Raw genomic sequence first — 26,681 nt, 5'->3', positions numbered from 1 at the left:
TACGGCCAGGCAGACGTGCATACATCTCTTAAACTACATATATTTTGGAAACAAGACATTTAGTCAAATCAAACACTTTTTTTCCAAATGGCGTTTGCTCCTTCTCCTTTGTCTCCCTTTTAGCTGAGAAAAGAGCCAAGTGTCTCAGTTGACAATCCCTCCACCTCTCCACCTCATCTAATGTGAAGTCCCACTTACAGATGTCAAGTGACTTAATTTATCCCATATAAATAAAGATTCCAAAGACTGCTGCAATCCCCTTCTTTCCATTTATGAAGTAGGTCACCCTCTAGCACTGGTGTAAAATGCAAGTGTTGATGTATTGTTGTGCATGGAGATGAAAAGGAGGTTATCTATGGGTTACTTCTAGTATACCAAGCTTCATATCCTGGGAGAGTCATAGCTGAAAAATATGCCTTCCCAGGTCTTGATTGCTTGAGAGGCTGGACCAAATCCAACAAAGACCTATCCATTAGAGCATGTTCCATGTGAATTTAGTGATTTTCTGTCACTCTAAGGTACCATTAAAGACCACTCTTAAAAGGGCTTTGTAAAAGTATTTTAAGAAATCTGGAAGACCCAATGTGTCTCCACCCTCATGTGCTCTCATCATTGCCCTGGAGGTGGTGGGTTTCCTAAGCCCATTTAAAGCTATCCTATGTTGATTGTAGATTATAAACAACCATCTGAGGAATCAATAGCGAGAGGGCTTGAAACGTGCAATAATCACGGTAACACATTCATCTTCTTTGTAGCCTGCCTCGCAAAACAGGAGATAAATAGGGGCAGTCAATTAATTCTCTCTTGACATTAGCTAATACATTACGGTAACTGGCCTTGGACAAACCTTTCATCATGGGCCTGATATAATTACCCAAATATTTAAGATTAGGCTTAGACCATTTGAACGACAACAATTCCAATACTAGACCTCTCCACTCTGCTTCCAAGTCGACATCCAACAGTCACAGTCAAGATTCATACAGGTTCACTTTCAACTCATAGACCTTTCTATACACTCTTAAGATGTTCAGGACCTTAGGAATAGGACCTTATCAATTTCAGATGATCCATAAATAACACTAGCAAATAAATGGTGTTTATACTCATTCCCAAAGTTAATTCCCTCAACTCCTATGGGCCAATGATTTTACCACCAGACAGAAGAGAAGACCAGTTTCACTTCTTTGCTCAGAGTAAAGAATGCCATTAACATTACCGGGTAGAATAAAGTGCCATTACGCCCATTTAGTTGATACATTTTGTGGTTGAATAATATCAGTATAGTTACTACTGTAGTGGGATTATGCGGTATAGATAAAATTAAAATTACATAGCTGAGGGTTGTCTCATGTATGGCCGGTTGGAGGGATCAGCAGTACGTGAAATAACACTCAGCTCCATGTTAATAATACGCTACCTCTTTAAGAGAGGATGCCTGCATGGTAATATAAAAAGATATAGTCCCAAAATGGGTAATTACGATCTGCATATGAGATTCTTGTAAGCGACCAATGTTGAGCTGAAGGTAAAATAAATTTGGTTTTACTCAAGCTAGAGGGTATTGAGGCCTTTTACATTGAGGGTTACTATTTTTCGTTTCATCTGGCATTGTAAAAGAGAAAAAACAACGACAAAAAACAATATACAGACATTCTTTGAAAACTTCTGAATAATGTTCTAGATTGAAAATACAGCTTTTGCGCTCCCTCCCGCACCATGTGACACTAACCACTGCCTTAACGATTCATCTCATCACTACCAACCTTCTCTAACTCAATGTCTCCCCATGTTTCTCTATCTTCCAACACCCTCAACTCAGGGATTCCCAATATATACTCTACACCACCAACCATAGGAAGCTCCCTTACCCCCCCCCCCCCCCCTTTGCAGATGAGCAGCGTCCTTTATTCCCAACATGGATGCATCAAAGTGCATACAGGCAATATGGTAAAGGCCTTTTGGCTGATTATACCTCTGTCCAGAAATAAATAAAGAACTTTTAATAAGTAGCTAGGCTTGTACAATAAAATAAGAAGACATATGAAAATAATTAGAAGCATTGTGCAAGAAAAAGACTTAACAAGCATTGGCATAGCCAATAGGTCTCGCCTTTGGGACCTTATAAGTGTTTAGCCATGCAACAGTTGCATAACTAAATACTTATAAGGTCCCAAAAGCGAGACCTATTGGCTATGTCAAGCGGCCGTGCGACCGCGAAAGTGAAAGTGATCGCGATCAAACATCAAAGCGGCCGCCTTAAAGTGAAAGTAATCGCGGTCAAGTGCGGCGCGCGCGCCCGCGCACATGCACTGTAGCTCTAGGCTGGCCTGGTAGCACTTTTTGGAGCCCTCTCAAAAAGTCTCGCCAGACCAGCGCATGCGCTGGGTCAGGCGAGACCTACAAAGGGTTACTTCCGATAACATCTAAACAGAGCCTTGCCAGTTAATTTTCAAGTAGGAGTAGTTGACCAGCTTGGCAGGGATGGATAGGGAATAAACCTCAGGAATGAGACCTCATTTAATCCTGACTTGCTGTTTGCCAAGGTCGATTGGTAATATGGAAAAAGTGAACCCTTCCTTTGTGGAAATCTATAGTTTTTCTATGACAGTGGACAGAGTGGACTCAGAATAGACCTTATCTCAATCAGCAGTTTTTTTTGGAGAACCTAACCCTACTGTCTGCAGATTACCAGCTACTTTTGCAGAAACTTCCCTAGTACCAACAGATTGCCAGCTACTCAGATTCTGCAGATAACCAGTGACTAAGTTAAGGTAACAGGCATCACAAAGTCCAAGTCATAGTAAAAAGTGGACCATATTACGTACATAAAGGGAACACAGACTCCAAGTCACGCAACTGTGATTTATGTGCAACAAGGCCATCCTTGGTAACCAAATCTAAGTCTCAGGCTCTAAGCTCCACTCAGCTCGGCATGATCACCGGATCATTCCAAGAAAGGAACCAACAATTTTCACCAGGCAATTCTAGAACACTGAAACAATACAGTTCTGGGGATCTGGGACGGGGGGGGGGGGGTTGGGGGGCATTCAACCACAGATAGTTCGATGCACAAGCATCAGCTAACTGAGACCAGATAGAAAAAAATCCTCAGACTCTAGTTCATGAATCAGCAATGACAGTTACCAATAATGCACCATTAGCAAATGACAACCCCATTGTCTAGCCCTAAACAACCACAGCTGCATCTGTCACCTCTTGCTACATCTTAGCAAAGAGCATCTGAGAGTCTTGCCCCTTCTGTTTCATATATGCCTCAAAACAGGTTTAGCACAAGCAGCATTTCAAGGGTGAGCTGGGCAGGATAAAAGGGAGGGCTCAGAACTCAACAATCCTCTCCCCAGGGCATTTGTAACGTACCAACCTTTCAGAAGAGAATATACATAACTCTTCCCTCTAAGGAATATTCATTTGCTGTGGCTTCGTGACAATACACTCACTCATCTTTCTTTTCAACATGAAGCAGATACACAGATTATTCCAAGTGTTCTGGCCATTCTATCTAAAGCCAAGAAACAATAACTATTAGTGCAAGTAAAATACCCACAATGCAATTTAGGATGGATCCACAAACCCAGAATACAGTATGTTCTAGAAGGTGCCCTAAACCAACCACTGTGACATAACTCTAATCCATTACAGTTATTGAACATCCTTTCTGGACGAGATGACAATGGAGAGTTTGGCATATTCAATACTCCACATTCCCAGAGTCAGCTCTCATCAAACACAAAGGACTACGAAGATCAATGAGAGACTGAAAGCTCTCCATCCTCAATGTCTGTGTCAATCTCAACCACATTTATATTCAAAGCAATTCTGAAAGAAGTGAGAGCTACTAAAAATCAAATAGAGCAAGCACCCAGATTTGAAGCATATTACAGAAGATTCATGCCACCGATAAGGCTACTTTTTTTAATGGAATCATGTTTGCAAGCCAATTCCACTGGAACGTCATTAGAAAAAACCTTGAATGAGCACAAAAGGAGCATTCATCACCAAACTAAAACCTTGATGTTGGAGGCGAAGATCAGGTCTCACTGGTTAAACATAGAAATCTTAGGTGACCCAGAAGAAGAGGGAGAAGTAAAGGTCAACATAGTCCCTTGGGTCACAGAACAGATCTGATACATGTTGGATAAAGGTCAAGTCTCCCAGAAAACACGAACTCTCCATACCAAGAACACAGAGTCCTTTCAAGCATATTAACAACCAGGCAGCAGCCCTCACAGTAGCATTGTTTATTTCTAAGAATGTAATGTCAAGAAAAGAATTATGATGCTATTCTGCTAATTAAAGCTACTTTTCCAACTTTCCTCTTGCTAACATCTAATTATGCCACTGGCCTGTCCTCGCCATTTACTACAGTTCAATAAAGGAACCCCATAATGTTGCTATGGACACCTCCTCAGAATAAATGAAAAAAACTCCATATATATCACATATTTTATTAATATAGTTGTCCTAAAGATATTATTTAGAAAGCTGTGTGAAAAGAACAAAGATAACAAAGCTAAGATTTAATTTACGAAACTTAACATATCTAAATCGGTGTCCAGAAAATTGAATTGGGACTAAGATTTAATAATGAAAGTCCAAAATGTACTTTATATTTATTACATTTAAAACAAGGTCAGAATTTCAAACTTGAATAGTTTGAACAGTCATTAAACAAAAGGAGTTTTGGGATTCTAAACATAAGAAATTATGAGTACTAAATGATTACATTCTGAGGTAAGCTACAAATAAAACCAAAGGTATCAAGCCACCTTGCTATATTTCCATGGTCTTCACAGCTGTAAAGAAAAATATTACTTACCCTGTAAGCATCTGTCCGTGGTATGTAGTGCTGTAGTTTCACATGCTGTGCATACTTCTGCCATATAGTTGTTGGCATTGTAGATAATGGGGTAACCCAGTAACCCTCAGAACCTGGGTGATTAAATAGAACTAGAACAGTGGTTCTGTTGGGAATGAAGTAATTTCAGTACACTGCACTAAATGCATATGATCAATATTCAAGTGTTCATTAAATACAGAAGTATATACAAATATGTATACACACACATATATAACAATTTGAAAGAGGCAACAAAAAAATCTTTTTGCTATATTTGAATCCAACAAATATTCCTTAGAAAATTATTATGTACAGGACTAACCAACATAAAACCAAAATGACATTAGACAATTAGTGACTGAACGTGCTTAGTGACACAATGTTTGAACATAAATTGACATGTATAGCATACATTTACAATGACGAATACAGTTGAATAAAAATAGTCTATTCATAGAATGATAACAAATCTATTGTGATTAAGACTGCAGACAAGGGGGAGCTGAGGTGGTGCAAAATACAGAAGATTATATTGAGGAGATCAACCAACAACTTAGTTGCCTTAACAGCTACACTCGGATCCCAGGTGATCCCACTAAGGAAACTGCCAAACTAATTAGAGATCTTACCAATCATGGCATTGAAGAAGGATTCCTTTCAGAACGCGAATGCAGGTTCCTCAATAAAACAAATCCCAGGATTCCCACGATGTATACTATTCCAAAAGTACACACAAATCTACAAAAACCTCCGGGAAGACCAATTGTGTCCGGATGTGGATCAGTGTTGGAACCCTTGAATCAATATTTGGACAGCTTTTTACAACCATTTGTCCTTGAGACTAGATCTTTCATCCGAGATACAATGCATACTATCCAATTGTTTGAAGATCAACCGTTTGATAGATCTACACAGTTGTCACACTAGACGTGTGTTCGTTATATACCAGTATACCGCAAAAGGAGGCCATTGATGTTATCAGGAACGTATTAGACACTCGTCCTCAACCCCACTGGATCCCCACTGAATTTCTTGTACAATTGTTACAGATTGCAATGACAAGAAACTATTTCATGTTTCACAATGTTTTCTACTACCAATGCAGAGGAGTAGCCATGGGAGCTGGGTTCGCACCGAGCCTAGCAAATTTATTTATGGATCACTTTGAGGATAAGAACATCTCTCAGATCAAAATCCCTATATCAATAATATATCTGCTTGGAAGCGATATATTGATGATATCCTTATGCTGTGGTCAGGTACTGTTGATCAATTGATCTCGTTTCTAACTTGGCTGAATTCCTGCTGCGTTGATATTCAATTTACCATAACTCACAGTAATGATTCGATTCCATTCTTGGATTTGACATTGGAAGAAGAAGATGGAAGAATAGTAATGAATCTATATATAAAACCTACGGACAGAAACACCTTGTTGTAGTATAATTTCCATCACCCTGGGAATCTTAGGGACAATTTACCATATGGACAGTTTTTGCGATTACGCCGCAATTGTACTAGAAGAAAGGATTATTTTAAGGAAACGGATGTACTTGTCATCAAACTGAGGGATAGGGGGTACCCTAAGGGATTGCTCAACAGAGCCAGAAAAAGAGCCTGGTATAGACCTCGTGAAACCTTACTTGAAGTACAACCAAGAGACCACCAAAAAATGGAAAAATTGGTATGTGTAACAACTTTCAATACCCGAAGCAATGATATCAAATAGGTTATTAAAAAATATTGGAACTTGGTGGGACCTGAAATTTGTATGACTGAGGCACCTATGTTTTCATTTAAACGTGCAAAGAATATCAAAGATTATGTAGTGTCCTCGTATTTAGAACCATCTCCCTTACCTGATATTAGATCACAACTCAGTTTGCCACCTATAATTGGACATCATAGGTGCAGTCACTGTAAAGCATGCCAGTATACCATATCTGGTAGTACATTTTTACATCGGGGAAAGACATATGGCCTGAATCAGTTTACTAATTGTAATAGCCAAAATGTTGTCTATTGTATTAGATGTCCATGTCAACTGATTTATGTCGGCCAGACGACCCAGAAAGTGAAGAACAGGATACTACAGCACCAGATTAGATTAAAATGTAAGACGCAGGGAGCACCCCTAGTAGAACACTACAGAAGGGCAGGACATACCCATGAACACCTTGAATGGTGGGTCATAGAAAAAATCATATTACATCAGAGGGGTGGTAATGCTGCTACCTCCCTGAACTACAGAGAATGTCGTTGGATCCATACCCTTGAGGCTGTTAGTCATGGCCTCAATGAACATGAAGAGACCTACATTCAAATGAGTAAATTGTAATAATTTGATTGGGAGGTCTGTAAATTTTCGACTAGGCTTTTAGTTCCAGGGTATCTTTTTGCTGGAGTTGTATTGATTAACCTTTTGCTCCTACAATGTGTATGACAATCATTATGATCTTGCCAACTATATACTATCGCAGTATAAATATACTTATATTGCTGGGTTTAGTCATACCATCGCGATGCTGACAAGGAAGAGCAAAAATGTTTTTGTAAACGACATCGTGGCGTTGGTTTGCGTAATTTATGCATTATTTTGTTATATTTATATTTTTGTATGAGAAATTAAGGGTTCAATACTTGCGAATGTACAACATATGATTAGGGTTAATTTAAAAGCACACTGTCTATGTACAAATTGATGTAATGATGGATATGAACAGGTAATGTCGATAGACACTTCTGCTATATACTGTGTTCACAAGGATTCTTTGCCATGAGCCCGCCTCCGGTATCCATGACTACGGAGAATCCACACTGTGTGTTGTACCAATAGAGGGTGTGACTAGTTGACGCACTCACAGACCTCACGGGATTATGTGAAATAGCGGGTCTCACTACCCACGCGTCGCCATTATTTGCAGAGCGGTTGACGGATTCGGACGTCCCTAGAGAGTGTACCTAGTAAGTGTTGTTGCTAATCTCCATCAGACAACCGCGTTATGCTTCGCTGCACTGACTATATTAACCGTTAATGGTACACTGACTCCGAGGACATTTTTCAATTATACGAACAATTAAGTGTTCCATGCAGTGCTAAACTTTTCCCGAGTTTAGTTAAATGTTTTACTTTACTGGCGATCTGTACCGCCCGGACTTGAAATGTCCCAGTACGTGCTCGTTTTTTAAAAAAAAAGCTTTACGAGTCACGCCTCATGGTTAAATAACCGTACCATTGGATACAAATAAGCCACTTGCGTAATATTTAAACAATCGCCTTCACAACGGATGCTTTATTAACTCGTTTGTCATGGGCTCTTTATTTTATTACATCTAGTGTCTGTCTCGAGTTTTAATTTTTCGCACATAAGGTTTTGGGTGTATTCAATGATTTAATTGCTGTCTACAATAGACGCAGTATGTATAATAATCATATTCAACGGTTTAACAGGATAAAAATGTTGTTCCTTTTACAGTATTGGGTGATCGTTACGACGGCACCACATGTCTGACTGAAATAGCTAACCTCCAAGGTACGTGTTTCCCCTGCTTTATATCATACTGGGCAGCCTTATAGGAAAGACTTGATATTATTTTAATCTCCCTTATTTGTTGCAGAACAGATAGAGCTGATTGATAGGGATGTCGGCTGACATCTCCGTATAGGTGTCCTTAGGATCGTAAATCGTACATTTCCTATTTTCCAGGTGAGCATTTTTGCCACTGACAAAAAGTTTTTAGTTTGGCTTAAATTATATCACACACACATAGTTCTGATCTATTTTCGCACTTACAGGCTGCCGTATTTTCTTCTTTGTCCTGATGAAGACCCGCTTTAGATGCGTACAAAGCTGCACCTCTTCATAGGGTCGAAACGTCGACATTGCCTGTTCAATCTGTCCATGCAATTCCACCATCAGAATCACTGAATAACATGTGTTGTTGTGGTTTATGCCTCTGAGTTTGGACTATTTTTATTCAACTGTATTCGTCATTGTAAATGTATGCTATACATGTCAATTTATGTTCAAACATTGTGTCACTAAGCACGTTCAGTCACTAATTGTCTAATGTCATTTTGGTTTTATGTTGGTTAGTCCTGTACATAATAATTTTCTAAGGAATATTTGTTGGATTCAAATATAGCAAAAAGAAAATTGTTTTTTGCATCTTTCAAATTGTTATATATGTGTGTGTATACATATTTGTATATACTTCTGTATTTAACGAACACTTGAATATTGATCATATGCATTTAGTGCAGTGTACTGAAATTACTTTATTCCCAACAGAACCACTGTTCTAGTTCTATATAGTTGTTGGGCCCAGATGTGTCCTACTTGTTTTTCTTCAAAGGAAGTCTTTTTAGGTCACAGGGTTTAGGATTCCACCTATGAGTAGAATTGCGTATGGCCATCAGCTACATTCTTAGATTGTTTTTTCCTACACACAGGACCAGACACAATAGAAGCATAGTGACTACAATAAGATGACCTTACAAAGTAAGAAAATAAGAATCGCAGGAAAAGAATAGAATCTGTAACAACCTCAGGCGACCAGGGAGGAGGGTGTGTGCATGTGCATCTACAACACTACATGCCACGAACAGATGCTTACAATGTAAGTAACATTTTTGGTTTGTGGCATGTGTAGCTGTAGATTCATATGCTGTGCACCGACTGTAAAGCAGTCCTCTTACAAGCGGTGACTTAGCCGGAGGAGGTTGCAGAAGGCTGGAAAAGTGTATGTAGGACAGCATGGCCAAATCTAGCTTGCTGTCTGGCCAGAACATTCACACAGTATAGTTTAATGAACGATATGGGGTATACCAGGTAGCTGCTTTGCAGATGTCAACTAATAGTATGTTCACCAAAAAAGCCTTGGAGGTCCTTTTTCTTATGGGTGGAATAAGGCCTTGGAGGGGCAAGAAGGGTTCGCTTTACTTTGACATAAAGCGTTTGTATGCATTTCACTAACAAACGTACTATGCCTGCTTTGGAAAGAGCAGGTCCCTTGTGTGGCTTGGAGTAAAACACAAATAGGTTGGTCTTACAAAATGGTTTTGTTCTATCAATTTAATATACGAGTGCTCTTTTAACATCAAGAGTACGCAGAGCACGTTCAGCTACAGATTCTGGTTACGGAAAAAATAGTGGCAGTTCAACCATCTCATTAAGGTGGAAACTGGAAATCTCAATAGGAAGGAATTTTGGATTGGTTCTGAGGACCTTTCTATCTTGATGTACCTGGAAAGAGGGCTCTTCTAAAGTAAGTGCAGCTATCTCACTGACTAGTCTTCCGAAAGTAATGGCCACAAGGAAGGCCACCTTCCAAGACAGGAATTGCAGTGGGCAATAGTGAAGGGGTTCAAAGGGAGGACCCAGGAGTATAGTAAGGCCAATGTTTACGTTTCAAACCGGAACCGGGGATATCCTGGGTGGAAGAACTCTTTTAAGGCCTTCCATAATGCTTTAATAATAGGTATTCTGAATAAGGAAACCTGTTGTCTGTTCTGTAGATAGGCAGCTATGGCAGTCAAGTGTAATGTGATTGAGGTATAGGCTAGGCCTGAATTCTGCAAATGTAGAAGGTAACAAACAAACTCCAGTACTGGTGCTGTGAGGGTATTAATGTGTTTTGGGAGGCAGTAGTGAAGATAATGTTTCCATATGGCTGTGTACCATGCCCTGGTGGTGGGCCTGGCACCTCTTTAAGAACAAACATACACTCTTCTGGTAGGTTGAGGTAACCAAATTCTAAGACATCAGAAGCCAGATCACAAGGTTACATTTCTGAGGGCTGGGATGCCTAAGAGTGCTGTGGTTTTACCTGAGAAGGTCCGATCTATTGGGGAGTTTTTCGTGTGGGGCCATAATGAGTTCTAGCAGCGTGAACCCCCATGGCTACTTGAGTGTGAGAGGCAGAAAAGCGTAGACAAATATCCCTGACCAACTAATTCATAGTTCATTGCACATGGTGTGGTAGTCTGGTGGCAAAGCTTAGGCATTTTTGAGTTTTCGGTGGTGGCGAACAGATCTATTTGTGGTAACCCCCAGCACTGAACGTACGGGAGTAATACCTGGGGGGGGGGTAGCTCTCCTTTGTATACTTATAGATGCGTCCTGCTGAGCAGGTCCGCTATATCATGTCTGCCCCTGGAACATGTTGCATGAGTACTGATGAATTACCCATCGCCAGATCCTTCGGGCTACACTGGACAGCTGTGGTGAATGTGTGCTCCCTTGTTTCTGTAGATAGAACATGGCTGTGGTGTTGTCGGAGCTTATCAAGACTGTCTAGTTCTGAATGATGGGGAGAAAAGCACGTACAGCAAGCTGTATTGACAGCAGCTCCAGGTGATTGATGTGAAAAAGTTGTGGGATAGGGGACCAATGACCCTGAACATGAAGATGTTTGAGATGAGCTCCCCAACCTGTGAGTGAGGTGCCCATTATGATGGTCTCTTGGGGAAATGGGTTGAGGAAGGGACGTCCCTGTGACAAATTATTTATGTTCTACCACTTCAAAGAGCAATGTGTGAGCCCCAAACCAACGCTAGATCTTGTAGATGACCAGACCATTATGCAGCTAAGCACTCTGTAACAGATGCATGTGGATCCTGGCATGAGGGACTATAGCTATGCAAGACGTCATCATGCCTAGGAGGCGCATCACAGCTCTGAATGTTACCTGTCAATCTGGCTGAAAAAGAGGCAAGTTTTGGAAGGCTTGTACTTTGGCTGGACATGGGTAAGCTTTTCTCACCCATGTATGCAAGACTGTACCAAGGAAAGCGTGTACCTGAAGAGGTTAAAGGTAGGATTTGGTCAGAATGATGGTGATACAGTGTGTGAATTGTGGTCTGGGTGTGCTCTAGACAGTGTTGCTGCGTGGCACTCTTGCTAAGCCATAAATCTAGGTAAGGGAACACGTGAATGGTGCTACTCCTGAGATGAGGGGCTACTACTGCCAGACATTTGTTGAAGACGCTTGGTGCAGTGGTAACCCAGAAGGGGAGAACTTTGAATTGATAATGGTGTTCACTTACTACAAACCTCAGATATCTTTGATGTGCTGGGTGGATGGGTAGTATAACGTCCTGTAGAGTCACCATAGAGAAGTCTTCCAACAGAATGCATTTGTTGAGAGGCCTAAGATTGAGGATGGGCCTGAGGGAGCAGTCTTTCTTTGGTATAAGAAAGTAAAGGGAGTATACACCATTCCACAGTGGCGGTGCAGAACAGGCTCTATGGCTCCCTTGTCCAGCAGGGCTTGTACCTCCTCACGAAGGAGGCACAGATGTACTTCATGCAATATGTGTTGACAATGGGGGATATTTGGTGGCGTTTGCCTGAGCTCAAGAAAATTCTGCTTCTGTATAATATCTAGAACCCAACAGCCAGTTGTCTTTTTTTTCTTTTCTAAACTTTTTTACCTGCAGTTCGAAGGTGTACTGGCGGCTGGTGTGCCGAGCAACACCAGTGATTGAAATCTTGTCTGCAAGATAAGCCGGGGTGCTGATTGTGATGGCTTTGTAAATGATGCAGCTGGGCTTGAAGATGGTTTGGGCTGGCAAGAGGAGCCGATGGAGTAGGGCATTACCACTATCCAGATAACAGAATACAAGTTGCTTTTTGGTAAGAAATGGTTTGACTACTTTTCAAGAAGAGGGAGTTGGTACAAGGTCATCTTCGTTTTTTTTGCAATCTGCTCCTTGAGGGATTTGTCATTTGGGGAGAGTTGGGCTTTGAAGCAGTCAAGGTTTATGTCACTGAGCCAGGTTTGTACTAGATCTTGGTTTCTGTTGTTGGCAAATAATAGGAATTGGGTCTTGGTTGGATTAAGCTTCAGGTAGGCGCTGGACATCCTGGTCTGGATGGTGATCACGCAGTGTTTGAGATGATGGATGTCTGAATCAGATGGGACTTTCAAGTAGAGTTGTGTAACCAGTATATTGGTGGATCTTGATGCTCTTATCTGGGAGTAGAAAACCTAGTGGCTCCATGTAAAGACTGAAAATGATAGGAGACAGTTGGAACCCTGGAGGAATCGGCATGCTGTTGGGATTTGTATGACTTGGAGATACCCATGTGAACAAAGGCCAGAAGAACAGTCCTCAACTCCAGAAGGTTTATATAATACTTTTTTCTTTCAACAACCACCAAAGTTGATTTATTGACCATCAATATGGGCTCACACGCCCAGCAATGAAGCACCGGTCACTATGGGATGAGACAGTGCTTCTGGATGAAAAGGTACAACCTTCAGCAGATGTGATGATCAACAGCACCGTGGTAGGGATTGAATTGGGGTCTGTGACAAAGTCAACTTGCTGCCTCAACTGCCTAAGACCACTGGTCTTCCAGCATTGTTGCAATGGCCTCATCTGCAGACTGGCATTTGGCACCAGAAAGATACATGAGACCGCTGATCCAAAAAGTGACAAGGGCTGGTGGGCATTTTGCTTTAGAAGACTCAGACACTTCAGACGAACAAGTCCCCAAGGAGGCACGTTATTGGAGTTGCTGTACACTTGGAGTGATTTACCCTAAGGCCCAAATGGTGAAAGACAAAGTAATGTTAAAGTGATGCTGGGTTTCTTGAGGTGTTCAAGACTTTAAAAGCCAGACATCTAGGAAAGGCTACATGTAGATTCACATTTTTGCGAGGTGTGCTGCCACTACTGGCATGCACTTCAAAAAGGTCTGATGGGCAGATTATAGGACTTTGAATTGGTAATGAATATTGCCCACCAAGTATCTCAAGAGTCTGCAATGCTTTTGAATGATGGGAATGTGAAAGTATGCATCTTGGAGATCTATGGTACACATATAATCCCTTAATGGAGTTGGGTGGACATGTGGCCAAGTGGCAACAAGTGAAACTTTAATTTCTTTATGAACTTGTTCATAGTCTTGATATCAACAATAGGATGATATTCCTACTTTGGTCCTCTATTCTGAACAAGAAATTAGCAGGAGCAAACTCTTCCTTTTCTGGTGCTTGAGGACAGGGTCTATGTCATCTTTGACAAGGAGGGTGCTAACTTCCAAACAAAGCAAGTCGAAATGATATTGATATTTATTCAGAGGAATGTACGGAGGTGGTGACTTGAACCACAGAAAATAGCCAGTTTCTACAACATCCATGGGTCTGTTGTAATTTTTTTTCATTCTAACGGATCACTGATGATGCATTCCCCTACCATAGTAGCAGATCAAAGAAGGGCAAGAGGGGAGTTACTGTTTTGATGGATTGCCCGCAGCCACTGATGTTTGCTAGCCACCTCTTCCTGTCTTAGCTTTACGCAGCTGAAATGATTGTTCGTGGTACTGCTGGGGCCACTAAGGTGTTTGAATGCTCTGATGTTAGACTGTCTGTCGTAAGGCTTAAAGGAACCTATTTTTTAACCCTTACACTTCTCTAAGTCTGCTGCCTTTAGTGTTTACAACTAAGCTTTCATGCGCTGCATTTATTCCCCCGCATTAGCTCTAAACAATGTCATTCCACAGACAGTAAGGATTAAAATCTTTTGTTGAGCCACTGGCTTTAAACCTGTGAAAGGAACCCATAGGAATAAGTCAAGAGCCAGATCATGAAAATAGCCATGGGAAGCTAGTTTGACGGCATCAGCAACCGCCCTAATCACCTGTTGAGATACCATCATACTTTCCTACAGTACTTCTGCGAAGACTTGTCTGTTCCCTCTAGGTAACTTGTTCTGTTAATCTTTAAAGAGTCTCCCACAGAGACCTATTGTACCATCTAATAAGAGCAGTGGGAAGAGGAGGAAGAGCCGGAGTCGGTAGTACTGGTGAAGAAGGTGCTATGGGCTGCAAAGGCTCAAGTGAAGCTGGCGGAATAGTCGATTTTGATGATAATGGATAAGTTTGTGGAGATGCTGCATATCAAGAGAGGGAAAAAGACATACAAGGCAACCGCTGGGGAGATTTCCCTGAACACGCACTTGAGTAGTCAGTCTGGATACTGTGGAATTCTTCTCTTCTTTAATTTGATGACTGGGTCAGCAAAAAGATGTGATACAAGATGAGTCCCTCAATGTCAAATGTCTCCTTGATGTTGATAGTTTTACGCCCACAGCCTTGTTCTTGATGACGAACTAGTGGTGACAGAGCCCACCTTCGATGTTGAATGGGCTCGTTTTCTTCTCCTGATGTGGGATCTCTCCCTGGATCTTCCCCACAGCGTTCCTTGGACTTGGTGGAAGGAACAGAGGTAGAAGTAACTCCCTCTGCAGGTCCTTTACGTCTTCTGGGCACTTCTGTGCAGCTGTTCTTCCTGAAGACCACAGACCCCCCAGGATATAGCGGCATGGATTCGCAAATTTAGCGGCACAAATATGGAAATTTAGCGGCACAAATATGGAAATTTAGCGGCATTTTTGCGGCACTTTATTTTACTCATAATCATTCATTTTCAGCCTTAAATCAATGGAAACTTTTAGCAGAGTATTCCAATTTGTATAGGCAACCTGGAATATGGAACAGAGGAAGCAGCTCACAGGTGAAGGCTGTTATCCTTTGGAAATGCAATTCTCCATTTGCTTTAGTATAGGTTGGTAGTAGTTATCACACCTTTTGACTCATTGCGGGACCGGTGTTTGGCACATCCTTAACCCTTTTCTCGCCTGAAAGTCTGAGGGCGGCTGGACACCGCTTTCGTGGACAGGCCATGGCCCGTTGAGCAGGTCCGAGAAGGTCCACTGTGAGAAAAATAACTGACTTTATTAGTATGCAAACCTTTTGAAATCCTACCACTGCCCATTTATTTTAAAGCTCGAAATGATTCTGGTTTCTTCTTCCCACATCCTAAAGCTAATTTCCTGATTTGCAGAAGGGAAGAATATTTGTAAAAAATCCTGGCAGCCTGCGTGTACATTTCGCGGCCGCTTTGATGTTCTCAGTGAGCCGCGCGGCCACTGAGAACATCAAAGCGGCCGCGAAAGTGCTCACCATTTACAGCCTGCGTGCCTCTCTCCCCTACCCCCTCCCTTATCCCACTTCCTGCTTCTTGTTGTTTTTGTCCAACAGGCATGTCCGGAAAAGCGAGTTAGTGGAGGCAGTGATATTCCCCCTGAAACCTTAGCAGATTTGTACAACCTAACGTGCTTACATCCTTTCTACAGACTACATGGAGCTGAGATTTCCTGCAACGACCAATGCATCAGAAATCCATTTGTAGGATTTATGTCACCTTTTGTACAGGGGTTCAAACAACCTCGCGATCTGTGAAGGACACTTTAAATTTAGGCTGTTTGAGATGCAATAATGAAGGGAGTTCCCTGGTCTGAGTTGCTTATTGCTCTAACACAATGCGCCTTTGTTTGCGAAATAGAGCCTCTCTTTGGAGGGAACCGACACTGCCCTTTCCAGCCAATGAGATGCCTTGAATTGTTTCAGGATTTACGTTTAAAACCTTTTCTATTATAGTGAAGTTTCACAGAAATCCAATGCATGCAATTTTCGAGTGCAGACATGCCTCGTTTTCTCTAATTTACTATTAAAGTAGGCTAGCTAAAGGGTCCTGACAGAATTTTGCAATTTGAGTACTTGTGTTTTAAACAGGACTGAAAGCATACTTTGTACGAGTTAAATTAAAGAAGTCTCCGAGAACAGAGGCAGTTTTATGGCCAGCTCATGTGCGGTGGTGGCACGAGATGGTTTCTGAGATACTAAATGAGAAAGAAATTAATGTGTATTTTTGTCTAGCTCACTATTACGATACAGTTGCCGTCTCTACCCCAATAAACATCGAGGTGAACGGCGGAGTCCGGGTAGGGTCAATGCAGAAAGGAAACCCTGAGTAATGTAAGTGATTACAGACATTTCAGAAGTGAGAAACAGAATTGAAGAACTGAACACATTTTTTGGGATCGTACTTCTGGGAGAAGTGTAAAGAAATTTGGCTCTAGTTGCGCCTCTGCCTGTGGGGGCAGATCATCATCCCGATTTCGCAGGCACTATTGTAAAAATTGCGGCATTTTTACAAAAGTGCCGATTTCGCGGGCACTTTTGTAAAAATCGCGGCATTTTTACAAAAGTGCCGATTTCGCGGCAAACCGCGAAATCGCGAAATCCTGGAGGGTCTGATAAAGTCTCATCTTCACTCACCACAACATCGTCTTTCAGAATCTTGGTAGCAAGAGAGGCTGGAGTTTCTTGGAGCCTGAAGATCTCTGGAGAAGAGAGTCAACAAGCCTTAGCAACGGCAAGTCGACACAGTGCACAGGGGCACTGTTCAAGCGGTTCTGATGAGGGATACGGCTTCAAACTTGCTGAGAAGACAGTGCAGGCCTTAAGGGAGTTGCAGAACCACCACCTGTGTTGCTGAGCCTTTCGGAGTCCGTGGTATGTCAGGAGCAGCAGACCGGTCAGCTTAGTAGCAGTACCTGCAGATGCAGGAGAGTGACTCCTTCACTCCAAGGGAGTCCTTTGGGTGTCTTTTATGCCCACAGGCATGGAGAAGAACCTGTATGTAGCACAGGCACAGACGACACAGCAGACTGACAGGACGATGATCTCAGAAGCAGCAGGAGTCTTCCTTTTACAGTCTCGGTTCCCAAAGCGAAGTCAAACGTGTCCAGGCGGGTTGAAGATGAAGTGGTTTCGTATCTGAATCTTGTCCCACGATGAATCTGAAGTGCCACCCACAGGTAAGCCCTTATGTACCCTAGGGAATGGGTTGGGACAATTCAGGGATCCCTCCCAGAGGAGGGACTGGACAGAGGGGAGGCTACTCTCATGTCTTTTGTCCAGTTTTGTGCCAGAGCAGGAGCCAATGGCTCCCTGAATTGGTTCCAAATGGAGTATGCAAGGAGGGCACCAAATGTGCCCTTCAAGGCAGACTGGTGGCGCTCGCACGTGCCCCCTCCCCAGCCCAATACACTAAGTCCTGTCTGGGAGGTGGTTACACTCCCCTGTGACAGGAAACCTGTTTTTCTATCTTCCCCTGCTCGAGCCTGGCTCAGCAGCAGGAGGGCCAAATGGTGTCTGTGGTCGGCTGCAGCACTAGCTTGCTGTTAGACCCTCAAAGGCTGGTATCGGGAATTCAGGGGTACTCCCTAGTGCAGCCACCCCCCGTAAATGGGATCCTACATCCAACACTGGAATCAGTGTTGGGGTAGGATTTCAACTTGTTTGATACGAAACATGACAAGTTTTGGTGCAGCCAATTAATAGTTAGACATCTTGTAATTGATTTGATGTGCACTATCTGTATAAAATGGCTGACTGCACTTACAAAGCAGGGATAATCAACTCCTAGGATATTAGGGGGTGTCGTGCCCATGCAGGGCACCCTCACATTTATAACAAAGCACCCTGCCTTCCAGATTAAACAGCCTACCTTAGGGGTGCCTTATAGGTTGAGTGCAGTGACCTCAGATATAAAGAAACATATATCTGTTGTGAGTGGTGCTACCACCAGCTCACACAGGCTGCAATGGCAGGCCCGTAGTCACAGTTTTAGTGGTCTCTCATGGGTGGCATAAAACATGCTGCATCTCATGGGAGACCCCAGGTGTACCTATGGCCTGGGTACCTTAGTGCCATATACTAAGGACTTAGAAGGGTACACCAGTAGCCAATTAGGTAGGTGCCAAAGAACATACCATAGTCCAATTTTGGGGGAGAGCACAGTGACTGGGTTCCTGATTAGCAGGATCCCAGTCAGACTAGTCAGAAAAAGAGAATGACACCAGCAAAACGTGGGGAATGACCATAAAAGCAGATCCTAATTTCCTACACTTACTCACAAGGTTAAATATGAAGAACACAGGTAGAAGGGCAAACCGTGGCAACTCAAATGCTTTGGGGGTTCTGTACGCCATACTGTTTGACCAAGGTAACAGTACCATGAAACCTGCTTGGTGTACACACGCTTTACAAATGCTGTGTAACTTAACATGAATAAAGCTCATGAAGCGTGCATGGCCTGGCTGTATACACAGGGAATTAGCTACAAGCTTCTTTAAAGATGTCTGGTCTGTCCTTGATAGCTACTTGAAGCTAATGTTTACCTAGGAAATGGAGCTCTGAATGCCCTTTCCGCAGTTAAAGGGCCCTTTTTGTATGTATGCTCCGGAAAAGCACACTTCTTCGAAAATTCACTAATGCACATTACAACTCCCTGTAGTATCTTAAAATGTTTCTCACTTTTCTAACATGGGGGTAAATGAGTCCCTATATTTAAATCAATGTAGCTCTGCTTCTTCAGAAGAGTCTTGGACATTTGGATACTTGATCTTTTAACACATGGTTTTCTCCCAAGTTTGTTTTTTCTTTACCAGGTGATGTAAGAGTCTCTCTGATTAGATTCGGTTCAAAACCTTTCCATATCACCCTGTGCAATACCTTGTATATTGCATACTTGCATATAAACTGACAAAAATCAGACACTTGACTACAGTGGTTTGCCCCAAATGTTAATTTATTTCTGAACTCCTCTATAACTATCAGTGTCCACTCTGAGCTTGTTTGCCCGGGGTGTAGCTTGGTCAGTAAGATTGGTGGGGTGTGAGCCTCAGATTTTCCAACAATCACACTGGCATATCTTGTTAAAAATACATTATATATGGGGTGTGACTAAGCCACGAATGGAGTAGGATGTCAGTCTCTGCGTCTCAGGGGCCTAATCATAAGCATCCAACGCTTCCTTGGCATCCGCCCAAACCCAAGATCACTCACTTCCCTCCCAGGGCGGAATGAGCAGTGCCGGGTGCTTTCAAGAGTGCTTGAACGACCTGGATTGAGGTTCTGACTGCGAACTTGCTGCGGTGCCTAGAGCCGCCATATTGCCTTTTTGGCCCTGAAACGGGGCACTGGTGCCGCCGCCCTCTTGCCATGGAGATGAAGGCCGGCCGTCACGGACTTGATCTTCACCATTGAATAGGCGGCTGCCCTGGGCCCAGGCCCTGCACTTCACACCTCCTGCCCCAGTGACGACTGTTGGGCTCGGCAGGGCCTTCCCAGGGCGGGACTCCTGTTGAGACTGGTGCAACCTGCCCCTGGATTTTATCACTGCCGGAACCTGAAGGAAGCTGAAATGGACACTCGCCTTGATGGGGGACTGTGGCTGAGGTTCCCCTAGCTGCCCGCTGCATGGATCGAGGCTGGAGGGTGTGGCCTCCGCAGCAGCCTGGAGGGATGAGACAGCTCCGGTCTCCCACACCTCCTGACCTGCGTGTCTGCCTTGAGCCCTGGTCCGACCCTCGCCACCCAGCAGACAGCGATGTCTCTTTCGCCTGGGTGAGCCGGACAGTCTATCGTTGAAGGAGGTAAGGGGGATCGGCTGCATGAACCGAGCAGCGGGGCCTCTCTCCTCCTCCCTCCGGTATCGCCTACTGGCCCTGAGCCTCACCCTTGACATTGGATCCTACCTTGCTGATTTGCGTGCGTGGTGTCCCAGCACCCTAACCCTTGTTCCCAGGCTCTGCCTCTGCGCATGGGCCAAGCGACATTTGATTGGGACCTCCTCATATAGCCCAGTTTGTAGGGCTCCAACCTTGGCATGTGCCGCTGGTTTGCTCGCTGTACCCTCTAAAATTAGCAAGGGTATATACACACTTCTGTAGATAGATAAGTCAAATCTTCACGTTACCAGCTGAGAACCCTCTGGGCCAGCCACGAATGGCCTGTTACTCCCTCCTGCAAGACATTTAGATTGCCTCAACCCTACAAGCCATCACTATTGCATCCAGTGCTGGACTCCTTTTCTCCTTCTGCCTGCCTACGGTACAATGGTCGGTGGCCTTGCCTTACAGCCATTATATAACTGCCGGCATGGATACGATCATGCCACGGGCTAAAGATAGTAAAGATTCCCTCCCCACCCTGGCTAAAGATAATCCAGTGACCTCTCTCTGGATGAAACCCAGCACTGCGCTGACACCGGTCCCTGAACCCCCCCAAAACTATGGCTGAGGAGACTTCCACGGCGGTTCCAGTCACGCAGGCTTTAATGACCACTTTTCTGCAAGAAAATAAAAGTGAAACTGGCTACATCAAAACAGATTTCAAGACCTGCCTCAGAGACATTCAAGGAGACGTCACGGAGATTGGGGGGGAACAGCATATGACCGCGAAAGCAAGATGGATGCACAGTCAGAGGACCACAAGAACTTATGGCACAGGATGGCAGCGTTTGAAGACCAGCATATTGACCTTCAATTAAAGCAGGAGGACTTGGAGAACAGGAGCCGGCGCAATAATGTCCGTATCAGAGGCTTCCCACGTGGAGCGGAGGGGCAGGACATCATGGCCTTCACGCTGGAACTTTTACATACCTTCAGAGCTGATGATGACATCTCCCTGAACTCTAGAAAGAACCCACAGGGTAGCTGGCCCTCGAGGGTGCTTAAACTTCACACCAGACATCCTCACACATGTCCACTCTTTTTTGTCAAAAAAGAAGCCATCTTACAGAAAGCTTGAGGATCTCGCAACTTAACACATAATGGATATTCGATCCAGAATTTTCAGGATATTGCACTCATAACCCTGTGCAGACGCAAAGACTTCGAACCTGTGACCGACAAACTGCACAAACTCGACATCAAATACCAATGGGGCCATCCTTTTGCCCTGATCTTTTCCTGGGAGGGCAAACAACGAGCTCTTCGGTCGCTGCAAGAGGCAAAGCAGCTTGTCCAGCTCCCACTGGAATCCACACAAGAGAGTTTTTCCTCTCCCCGGGCTTCTCGTAGGGCTCCAACCAGGCCGGAATGGGCCCTGATAGCCCCCCTCGGCGCAGGTCCGACCCCAAGGCACAGGAATCCTCGTAAGCCAAACAGGACATCATTCAGCACATCCGTGCCATTAGTGAGTCTCACTCACCAGCCTGATCATCAGCAGCTTCGGAATAGTAACTATTTACCTTTGTGAAAGAGAATTTGGACACCCCTGCATATCACCCATAGACTTGGGAACACTACAGACTTTACTACATGGTCTATAATTCAGTCCTAATTGGGCTAGGATGCTTTCTATGTTCTCCCTGCCCCCACCTCTCTAGGGTCATTGAAGAGTTTGGCCTAACTTTACATACAGGGACCTATCACCACCCTCCTAATTTTTTAGACATAGGTGGATCAATAGCTGGCTTACCGCCTTTACTCCTGAGTTGGCCGCGGTCGGCAGAGACAGATTCATTTGAGTTTACATTGCTGTGCCCCTCCCATACCCATGGTGCCCTTTGGAAGAGTGGCATCTTCGGAATGGCTCTTGTTTCGACTTCTGGGCTATTCCAGAATGGCAATACACCCCACAGGCTCTGTAGGCTGCTCTTTGTTACAACTGTTGTTCCTTGTCCCTCTTTCCTTTATCCTTTCACCGGAGAGTGGATGCGCTCATCAGTGGGACCACCCAGCAGCATACCTCATACGCCCTGCCAGTTGGGGACACTCTGCACACTCCCTCCACTCTCCAATCCTGAGGCGATATAGCTCTTCCATACACAGTACCAGCACCACTTGTCACCACTTCTCCTACCACAATGAGTACGGTACCACTTATTAAATTCCTCTCTCTTAATGTCAAAGGGCTTAATTCACCAGATTTGGCGATACTTGCTCCTTCAGAACCCAGAAATCATTTTCTTATTACTCACAGACACACATCTCATGGCTCATCCCAAATATCCCTGCCAATACCGGGCATCCTCTGGTTCTAAAACAGCTGGAGTGGTAATACGAACTAAAACCAAGCTGGGGAAAACATCCCCTCGTTTGATTAGAGACGTGGAGGGCCGCTACTTAAAAATTCAAACCCAGCTAGGTGTGCAACCCTTAACTCTTTTCAATGTTTTTGCACCCAATCAGGTACAAGACGCCTTCTTGAGGACACTGCTGAGGGACCACCTGCGCCCCCTAGAGGGATCAGTGATACTTTGGGGTGACTTTAACATGGTCTGGCATCTGGATTTGGATCGCAGTACCTCTACCTATCAAGGTACAGGGGCAATGTCAGCCGCCCTTAAGAGGGACCTTACGGACTTAGGCCTGGTGGATGCCTGGAGATATCGATCACCAAACTCCCGGGATTACTCCTTCTACTCACACGTCCATCGCTCCTACTCGCGCATTGACTACCGCTTTCTTTCCCATTCTCCTAATAAGATTCCTGGAGTCGGCCCCTATATCTGACATATCTATATCAGACCATGCTCATATAGCCATAACCTCCATACACCCGGTCGCTGTCACAATGCCCCCCCCCGACTCCGGCGCCTCCCCCCACACCTTACCAGACCCAGTAGATGTAGCTCAGATTCGCCTAGAGATCCTAGCCTTCTTCGATACAAATACCCCCGACCCATCTGAGTCCACGTGTTGGGATGTTTTTAAAGCAGCAATCCGTAGGGTCATCTCCTCCAGTTGCCATAACCCGCTCTCGTGAAGCTCGCCTGGTTGAAACAAACCTAGCCAATTATATTAAAGATTTAGAATAAGCAGATTACACATCCCCCTCAATTCAGCACAAAAAACGCCTCGCCATGCTACAGGGACAGCGAAGACTGCATCGAACTAATAGAGCAGAACGGGCACTCATGCCACTTAAACAGAAATTCTTTGCAGGGGGAGACAAGTTAGGGCCATTGTTGACACATTGTCACCGGGCCCAGTCGGCCAAAGCACACATCTCCAAAATCATGTCCTTGGATAATTCATGGGCAACAACGGAATGAGACAAAGAGCAAGCTTTTTGTGCCTTCTATAAAGAGCTCTATACCACTGCTCCCCAGGCGCCACAAGATATAACTGCCTTTCTCAGCGCATGCCCTTGGGAACCTATCAATCCTCAAGACGCCAAACTCCTTCACGATCCTATTACTCTGAACGAACTACACCAGGCTCTAAAACAACTTCCGACAGGTAAAACTCTGGGACCAGATGGCCTCACAGTTGGCTTCTATCGCACCACTTTCCTGCCCCAGAATCAAGACCACCTCCTCCATCTTTTTAATCCTTTCTCCGACACAGTGGGCCTTACTCCTACGATGTCCGAAGCGGAAGTGGTTCTCATCCCTATACCAGGTAAAGATCCCTCTCTCTGTACATCCTATCAACCCATTCCCCTACTCAATACAGATTCCAAAATATACCCTAAAATACTGGTGAACCGGTTGGAGCCTTACCACCCTGGACTGATTGACGCAGATCAGGTGGGCTTTATTTGACACCGCCAGAGCACAGATAACATCGGTTGTGTTTCAGATCTCATTGAAAAAGCTCAAAGGGGCGACATCCCAGCTTGCCTGATATCTCTTGATGCAGAGAAAGCTTTTGACCACATTGACTGGCAGTACTTACGAGCGGTCCTCCACAAGATAGTGCTAGGATTGGCAATGATCTCCAAAGTAATGGCCCTCTACGTCCATCTTACAGCGCAGATCTGTATCAAGGGTCAGCTTATGTCTTCAGTAACTGTGCACAGGGGCACCAGGCAAGGATGCTCACTCTCTCCCCTCCTTTTTGTTCCTTTAGCTATTGCCATACGCTGATCCCCGGATATAACGGGTATCCCTTTTGGAGAGGAGGACCACAAAGAATCGCTCTTTGCAGATCTACTCACACTCACGGCGCCTACCACTTCCCTTCCGGCACTAGCTTCCGTATGAAATAGCCTCCGGCTTCAATATTAACGTGACCATGCCTTAAACCTCACACTTTCAAATGGGAAAATCCAGCGACTCCAGTCTCTTACCCCTTTACATTGGTCTGACAGCACAATCTGACTTGGGTCTTGACTTAACAGCGTCACTCTCCTCCTGGATTCAGGCCAATTGGCCAGCATGTCGATGGGAAATCTGGGAAGACATTCGACATTGGAAAAGACTCCCAATCCCTTGGATAGGTCGCCTCAACTTGCTTAAAATTATGCTTTTACCCAAAATCCTATACCTATTTCAAACCATGCCCACTCCCATTCCGTAGATAGATATACAGAATCTCCAAAGAGACCTAACCTCTTTTATATGGGGCAAAGGTTGTCCCCGCTTCTCCCACAAATTGCTTATGTTGCCTCATGATCGTGGTGGTCTCGCCTGCCCTAACCTCCTGGACTATTATTGGGGCGTTCCATCCAGCCCTACAATGAGAAGCATTTCTCACATGGCCCCAGGGAGAATGCCGCAAAATCCAAGACACAATATTTTTCAAGCTAACCAAGTTTTTCTGGGGAGAGAGGGGGAGAGAGGGAGAGGGGGAGAGAGAGCGAGAGAGATATTTTTTTTTTGTCAGTGTGGGCATGTACAAATCTAGGGTGGAATTCAACAGACACCCCCCCCATCCGATCGAAAGCACCTGTACCCAACTTTTTACTATAGGATACATTTTTTTAGGAGGGTGTAACACTCCAAACACTCCCCTTGAGGCTAAACCCGCTTGTTACGTTGGGTTTACCTGGTATTGATTAGTCCAGGTGTTCACAGCACATATTACACAGGGAGAAAGGTCTTAAGTCTCATGCTGGGAACTGGTTTACGGCACAATCAGGATTTACCGGACTAGTCAGATGCTTAATTTTTAAAATGTGCTACTTTCAACCATTTGTTAATGCAGAATGATAGACTCTACATCCATGTCTTGTAAAAAAAAATATATATAATAATAATAATGAAGCATATCTTTTACAAGTGGAAAATTATGTTTTGGTCAATGATATACAGTTTATATTATGATGCGTTTCTGCTCGCCATATGCCTAATGATTTTTTCTGTTGATTTGTCTTTCCCAGCAGCGTCACCTTAAGAATTTAGACACACTTTGGTTGTTTCAGTTCATGGGTTAAGGTGCTATCACATCATCGGATTTCCTGTTTGGCACACACTACAAAACAAGTTACTTACCTTATCTGGTAGAGACATGATCAACTGCAGACTCCTTACCTTTGAATTTCCCAGGCGTCAGAATGGTTCCAGAAGATTTTTCTTTGAGCAATTCCCAAGTGCGCTGTAGGTGGCGTTGTTTGCCTCCACATGACGTCTTCTGGCACTCTGAAGTGACGTCCACGTAACCTATACAGGCACCACCTCAGCGTGCTGACAACAGTTACTTTTCACAACTTTCCAAGCCAGAAGCACAGAGCCATGAAATGCCCTGACAGTGGTGTGTTTTGAACAACTGGAGCCCTGAAATGGAAGAGCCCTGACCCTATAAACTTGTCTGCAATGCTGGAATGATGGGTGGGTGGGTCGGTAAGGCATCTGTAGCTAGATCATGTCCGTACCAGATAAGGTGTTACATGTTCATCTAATAGAGAAATCTAGCTGCAGATTCCTTCCCTTTGAACACATACGAAAGCAATACCATCCCAGGAGGGACTGCGGACAAGTTTAGACCAGAAAATCCTGCATGACAGAACGGCCAAACAGGTCTTCCCTGTGCACCTGACAGCCGAGGCAGTAATGCTTGGTAAACGTGTGCAGGGATGCCTACATTGCTGTCTAAGAAGTGTCAAGGACTGGAACTCCACGTTGCAATACTGTGGTCGCAGCCTTAGCTCCAGTGAAATGAGTTCTTAAGCCTTCACCGGAGGGTAGCAAATTTTGATGCAGATGATGACAAATCGTGAGATAGTTCTCCTATGCACCGCACAACCTTTCTTTGCCCCAGCGTAGCCCACAAAGAGTTGGTTGTCTGCCCAGAATTCTTTGGAGGAGCCAAGGAAGAATGACAAAGCTCTTTTTGGATCCAGACAGTGGAGTCGCTAATCTTCCTTAGAGGGATGCAGCGGATCATAGAAAATCAGCAAGGTGATAGACTGCCCCATGTAGAAAGGTGTTATCACTTTCAGAAGGAAAG

The 26,681-nt window shown here is 44.1% G+C and overlaps 1 protein-coding gene across 2 annotated transcripts in view; it reads right to left on the bottom strand.

Annotated features, from left to right (window-relative positions):
• The window catches only part of DMXL1 (Dmx like 1), a 1,781,042-nt gene that overhangs the window by 1,043,965 nt on the left and 710,396 nt on the right, over positions 1 to 26,681 (bottom strand). The window lies entirely within an intron of this gene.

Source organism: Triturus cristatus, chromosome 2_1, assembly GCF_964204655.1.
Source record: "Triturus cristatus chromosome 2_1, aTriCri1.1, whole genome shotgun sequence".
In the NCBI taxonomy this organism is placed as follows: domain Eukaryota; kingdom Metazoa; phylum Chordata; class Amphibia; order Caudata; family Salamandridae; genus Triturus; species Triturus cristatus.
The sequence above is the reverse complement of the archived record's forward strand: the minus strand, read 5'-3'. Positions and strand labels throughout refer to the sequence as shown.